The sequence below is a fragment of the Acomys minous genome, assembly GCF_964271855.1.
Source record: "Acomys minous genome assembly, chromosome: 5".
Lineage (NCBI taxonomy): Eukaryota > Metazoa > Chordata > Mammalia > Rodentia > Muridae > Acomys > Acomys minous.
Window position 1 is genome coordinate 96,949,433 of NC_140494.1, and position 6,640 is coordinate 96,956,072.

The 6,640-nt window shown below is 45.5% G+C and overlaps 1 long non-coding RNA gene across 1 annotated transcript; it reads right to left on the reverse strand.

Moving 5' to 3' along the window:
• Positions 1 to 426: 426 nt before the first annotated feature.
• Positions 427 to 5,764, reverse strand: LOC311597226. The gene is made up of 3 exons (XR_014779141.1): positions 5,582 to 5,764; positions 4,896 to 4,956; positions 427 to 837 (listed from the first exon to the last, which is right to left on the reverse strand). It is a non-coding gene; the product is annotated as an uncharacterized lncRNA (long non-coding RNA).
• Between the last annotated feature and the right edge of the window lie 876 nt (positions 5,765 to 6,640).

A 6,640-nucleotide genomic window follows, 5' to 3' on the forward strand; every position in this document is an offset into this window, starting at 1 on the left:
CACACACACACGTGTGTATGTAGGTATATACTGTTTGCCAAGAAAGGTCCAATAAAAATGCCTGTTGCTCCTTCCAGATGGGTCTGGGGTCAGAGGGAACAGCAGAGAGTACAGTTCCCTCCCACTTCTCAAGGAGGGGGCCTGGGGTCTGAGTCGCTTTCCACCTAACCTTTGCTTTGCAGCTTGCAGAATTGGACAGCTGGCAGGGGAGCTGCATTTTTCAGGCCCCAGGCTGTCTTCTTATCTGGGGAGCCTTGATTTACTTTCGTCTGTCTTATCTCAGTCCCCAGCCCTGGTGATGGATTTCACCTTCGGCACTGGCTGGGGAGCCTTGCCAAGAGCACTCCCTGTGACATGCTGAGAAGAAGACAGCTTTGGCTTCAGCTCTGGGATCCACCCTTAACTTTCTTTCTCCCTTAGCTCAGGTGGAGACAGGAGAACCTTGTTTCTTTAAAAACAAACAAAAACAAAAAACAAAACAAAACAAAACAAAAAAACCCTTTTATTTACTCTTTGAGAGCTTCACATAGACAATGTATCTTGATCATATCGACCCCCAGTTCACCCCTCCTACTCTCCCGGGACACCCTCCACCATGTTTTCTTCGTGTATAATTTTTATATTGCTTTTGGTTTGCAATCTTCTGAGCCCAGCTGGGGCTGCCTGCTGGAATGCTGACGGATGTCGTCTGCAGCTGTTGTGCAGGTGACCATGGCTGCAGTGAGTTCATGAATGCCATGTCCGTGTTGTGAGCGGAAGACAGCATTCCGTGGGACTCCTCTGGATCCTCCAGCTCCTCCCTTCTTTCTGCCCCCTCTTCAATGATGTCCCTTGAGCCTTGGAGTGAGAACACAGGGTTGATAAAGAGTTCCATTTAATGGCTGGAGAGATGGCTCAGCCGTTAAGAGCACACTAGCTGTTCTTCCAAAGGTCCTGAGTTCAATTCCCAGCAACCACATGGTGGCTCACAACCATCTATAATGAGATCTGGTGCCTCCTGGCATGTAGGCACACATGCAGGCAGAGTACTGTATAAATAATAAATAAATAAATCCTTTTTTAAAAAAACATTCCTTTTAGAGCTGTGCACTCACAACACTCACTCCCAGCAGTCTGACCAGTTATGAGTCTCTGCACTGACCCCTGCTCACTGCAGGAAGAGGCTTCTCTGGCCAAAAGTGAGAACAACACTAATTTACGGGTATAAGCATAAATATTAAGAAGGTCCTTTAACAACAAGATGCATTGCTTTTGTGCATTGAAAAGAATGAGGTGGAACACTGCTGCTTACTGAGAATAAATACAACTGCTTTGCCTGATCCACACAGCCCTATTTGTATTTGAGATGTGTCAAGGAGACAAGAGAAGAAAAAATAGTATATATGTATTGCTTTCCTATTTGTTGGGACATTCGTGTGTCTTTTCTAATTTCATTGTCACAGCTGAAAGGGGAACTGTTGGTATTCCCACACTGTAGATAAAGAAGCAGAGGCACACCAGGGCCATGTGGACAGAAGTGTAGAGTCCTGCGACTTTCCCATCACGGACCAGGTTATTCCTTTAGCAATTGCATTTCCCACACAGCAGCTCACTTTGCACACTTTTAAACAGAAATGTCGCTAAGATCGGAGCAAGCCTTCTGTCCTTTTGCATGTGGGGATTCAAGGGACAGAAGCTGAGCCAGAAGGAAGGGATGTCCTGCTGAGCGAAGGCTCAGGCAGGCTTGAGACAGGAAGTCACACTTAGCAGAGAGGCAGTAAGCCAGCTTTTATGTCCCCTGGCAGGGAATCAGCTGTCACATTCTAGGTGATACCTGGTCCCTTGAGTTGCACTTACTGAGGCCTCTTGAGAGCCACACGTGGAGCTGAGGAGATCAGCGATCGTGTTTGAATTTCATGAGTTCATAAGGGTTTTTGCAAAGTGGGTGCCAAGGCTCAGAAAGAGGAGGGAATTTATCTTCTGTCTTCTTGCTGGTAGAAGTGTAAGTCAAGGCCAGGCTAACTGTTCCTCAATATTAGAAAGCTAGAAAAGTCCCTTTTGTATGTGTTGGCTTTCTTTTGTGGTGACAAATACCCAAGAAACACAACTTACAAAGGAGAACTGTTTATTTTGGCTCATGGTTTTAGAGGCTGAGTCAACAGGTGATTGGAATCTTTGTGTTAGGCCTGAGGTGAGGCGGGTATTATGGGGGTAGGAGCATCTAGCTGAGGCTGCTCACCCCATGGTACTCAGGAAGCAGAGAAAAGAAACAAGAGGGAGCAAGATACACCGGGCAACCCCCATTGACCCACTTGTCCCAACTAAGCCCTGTCTCTCACTTTCTACTGTCTCCCAATAATACTATTGTATAATGAAGTCATTAAAGGATGAATCTATCATTTAGGTCAAAGGTCTCAGGACTCACTACTCTTCACCCATATACCAGTGGCTGGTACCCAAGACCCTAACACATGTGCTTATGAGGGACATTTTATATCCAAACCGTAGCATGTGTACCTGGAGTCAGGAGGAGGTGGGTGATTTCCTTCCAGAAGCTTGAGGAACACTTCTCAGGCTGTAATTTACCTCAATACCCTCTCCTGCCTAACCTACCCTGCACGTATTGTAAAGGTTTGAGCATGGGTGTGGGGGTGGGCATGGTGAGCAGAGAGGGTCAGGCTATTTGTCAGAAAGAACTCAGGACACTTCCTTGCTGGCTGCGGGGTCTGTGTCTCCTTCACCTTTGAGTTACTGGTGGTTAACACTTTGCATGACAAATAACAGAGGATAAACTATGGACTTGAACTGCGGAGACCTCAAGGTTAAGTTCTGGGAACTTACAGCCATAAAAGCTGCTGACTAGTTGCGAATATGCAAATTTATGACTGGGAGATAGTGAGAAAGGAGAACTGGCTCACTAGCTGGAGAGCCTGCTGGTAGCTGATTCAGAAGGCATAGGTTTGTCCTGGGATGCTGGGGAGCTGGGTTCTCAGCTTGGCTGCTCAATGGCTAAGGGATTTCCTCCTCCTCCTCCTCCTCCTCCTCCTCCTCCTCCTCCTCCTCCTCCTCCTCCTCCTCCTCTTCCTTCTTCTTCTTCTTCTTCATGAATCCATTCATTTGTCAACTGAAAGCCTGGACCTTCCTTCTATGTTCCATTTCAACAACAATATACCATGTGTGTAGTCCCTTGGTTCCCCATCAATAGGTTACTTCAAGACAGATAAAAGTGTCTCTTTTTCTTTCCTTTGTTTTTTAACTGACAGGTAAAAATGATTCATATTTGTGGGGCGCATGTAACACAATGCTTTGACACATGTATACTCTACAGAATGGCTGAATCGAGGTACCTAGCAAACAGATCACTTCATACACTTGGACTTCAGTAAGGCCACCCGAAATCTTCTCTTGAAGCAATTTTCTAGAATATGTTATATTGTTTCTGTCATCACTATAGCTTACAATAGATCTCTTGAACATCTTCCTCCTGACCTTGGACCTCAGTGCCTTCCACTCCCAGCCTTTTGTTAACCATGTCACTCCCTATTTCTATGGATTTGGTTTTCCAAATATTCCAAATATAGGGGAGACCATGCAGCGTTCGCCTTCCTGTGCCTGGCATACCAGTCAACACACTGTCCTTCCAGTTCACCCGAGATTGTTTCTGAAAATGGGCATGAGGTTCAGCTGCCGCAGGATAAATGAGGAGCAATGCTACCTGGAAACCTTGGCGAAGCTATGTGACCTTGGCCAGATCTTCACAAGCACAAGGGAATGGCTTACTTTATGCTTTTAACTCACCCCCACTTCCAAGCCCAAGTCTCTTAGTTAGATTCAGTCTATAGAAGCAGCTCTTCCCAGGGGACAAATCAAGGTTGAGAAACCACTGCTCTCATGGGCTATTTTCTTTTTTCTTTTCTTTTTTTGTTTTTTTTTTTTGTTTTTTGAGACAGGGTTTCTCTGTGTAGCCTTGGCTGTCCTGGACTCGCTTTGTAGACCAGGCTGGCCTCGAACTCACAGCGATCCACCTGCCTCTGCCTCCTGAGTGCTGGGATTAAAGGCGTGCGCCACCACGCCCGGCTCATGGGCTATTTTCAACTCCCCAGTGTCCTGGCCATCTCCCACCCAGGCTTAATTTGCGTTATTAATCCGTTATGTCTTTCTTGGTAATTTAGCACTTTCAGACAGTTATGGTTAGATTCTGTTTATTTTTCTAAACTTCACAAAACCTCATGAGAGAGAGAGAGAGAGAGAGAGAGAGAGAGAGAGAGAGAGAGAGAGAGAGAGAGCGCACACGTGCACAGGGAGGAATAGGGGGGAGGGGAGCTTTTCTAGAAATATAAACTCAAGACTTAAATGTTCTTCCCCATCTGCAGGACAGCTGTTGTAGAGCCCCATCCGACCCCATAGTTCTAGCATTCCGCTTCAAGGCTCTCTTTCTGGCTCCTATCATCTTTCCTTTGAGAGGATGTAGCCTTGAGATCAAGGCGTGGAGAGCTGCCAGCTACTGCCACCTGACATGGAGCTGCATTGCCCTGGCCTCTCTCCACCCTTCCCATGGGTCAAGATGTACGCGGCTCTTTCCTTTTATCTCAGATGACATCATGGAAAGTGAGGTGGAAAGGAGACTCAGGTGGCAGATGAAGAGGCGCTGGGGGCTCACAGCTAACCATCCCCTACCCCTATTTTTATTTATTTTTTATTTTTATTTATTTATTTGCTCAATCCTTTGGCCTCTGGGCCTTTGGTAGACTTCTTCTTCTGTAGGAGATTGCTGTGTGTCCCTTCTCTGAGTTCTAGATAGAGTGGTGGAAAGAAATTGCTGTCAACGAGTGTCTACTTGATGAATTAATGATAGTTTAGAGAACTTCCCAAAGTTTGAGCAAGATCTGGAAGGAAAAGTCAACATCTTAGCTCACCAGTGTCCTCATGTCTTTTGAGAAGAAAGACAAGTACGGGAGACGCCTAAAGGACCTAGACCTAGAGAAGAAGGTCAGAAGAAAAGGTTAGTTGTCCTTAGCCAATCCAAGCCTTCAATTTTTCAGCAGATAGCACACAGGAAACTTGAGATGATGATTACTTCCTTGACATCACAGAGTCAAATGAAGAACTAACTATCTTGGTTCTGTATTTTTTTTTTAATTTTGCTGTTAGTTATGAGCATAAATATGTGTCTGTATGTGGGCTTAAGTACATGAGTGCTGTTGTCCGTGGAGGCCAGAGGCCTCCTGGAGCTGGGGTGACAGTCATTGTGAGCTGCCTGATGTGGGTCCTGGCAACTGAATTTGGCCTGCAGCAATAGCAGTCAGTACACTTAACTGCTGAGCCATCTCTCTAGCCCTCTTGAGTCTTTATTTGTTCCACGTATAATGTGGATTCACCTTAAATTCATTAACTTAAAAAAGAGCACCCACCACCTAGCCTTATTTTGGGAACTAAAGAAGCTATCTAAACTTACCTGGAGCCCACTGTTGTTTTGGCATTTTCCTCAAGCTGCCCCCTACTTAAACAGGAAGGGTGATTGAAGATAGCAGAGCCAGCCCTTGCCTTGGGATGGCCCATGAAAACCTAAGCTTGGGTTTTTACCTGGGCACCCAAGTCTTACCTCCTAAGAGTGTGTCCCAGTGGTCTGTAGTCTGGACAATTTACACAGCTTTTAGCAGAAGTTTTCAGAACTTGTATGATGATCTGGGGTTGGGAAATTAGCTCAAGTTTTACTCCTTTTATTATAACTTGGGGTATCCTGAATGGAACCCATCAATCCTAAATCCCAGTCTGGGATTTGCTAATGGAAGGTGCACTTAGGGAAAAATTTAATCCACATGTGCCTGGCTCACTGATGTCTAAATCATTCTGAAGTTTGATTCTGGGAATGAGTTGATGTGTACTCTGGGTTTTTCCTCAACATTTGGATGGCTACGTTAGCCAAGGCTCAATAAATAACAACCCTGAGAGAGAAAATGATGTTTCAAGTAGAGGCATGACCTGCAGGCCCCTCCCTGGGCCTACCTCCAGTCAGGAAGCACGCCAGAACCTACAAATACAAACCTCTTCCTTCCCCAGGCTCTTCTGCTTTTGGGAGGCTGAGCCCTCCTGAGGAAAATAATCCTGCCTAGGAGTTGGTGACACCACGGGTTTATGACACCTGGTCTTTGTTGGAGTCTCGAGAAGATACAGTGATTCTATTGCTTGATTCCTGTTTGTCACCCGATGCTATTCTAGACTTTGTTGCTTCCCCAGAGCTTCTGCCTTCTTCTCTCTGCTCCCTTCCATGAGGTACTCCCAAGATGGTGGTACCCTAATAATTCTCATGAAGATCTCAGTGTCTCAATATTTCCTGGGGGAGCGAAATCTAAGGAATGGCATTTCAGGCAGAGGTAACATATCATAAAGATCCTATCTTGGTGGGTGGGAAGGGAAGGGGACCTTGCTGTGTCTTTTTTTTTTTTTCTCCAAATTATCAGACTCCATCTTTCCTTAGCATATGCATATATTGACAACTTTTCATTGCTAAAAAACAACATTAAATTTTCACTCCAGCCAGTTTACTTTTGAGCAAGATTCTCTAAAGAGGAACCTGCATTTTTTTTTCTTTTCATCTTGTATTCCTCATAGTGGTGTGTCATGGCTTGGCACCGTCAACAGATGAAGTCATCAGGGAACA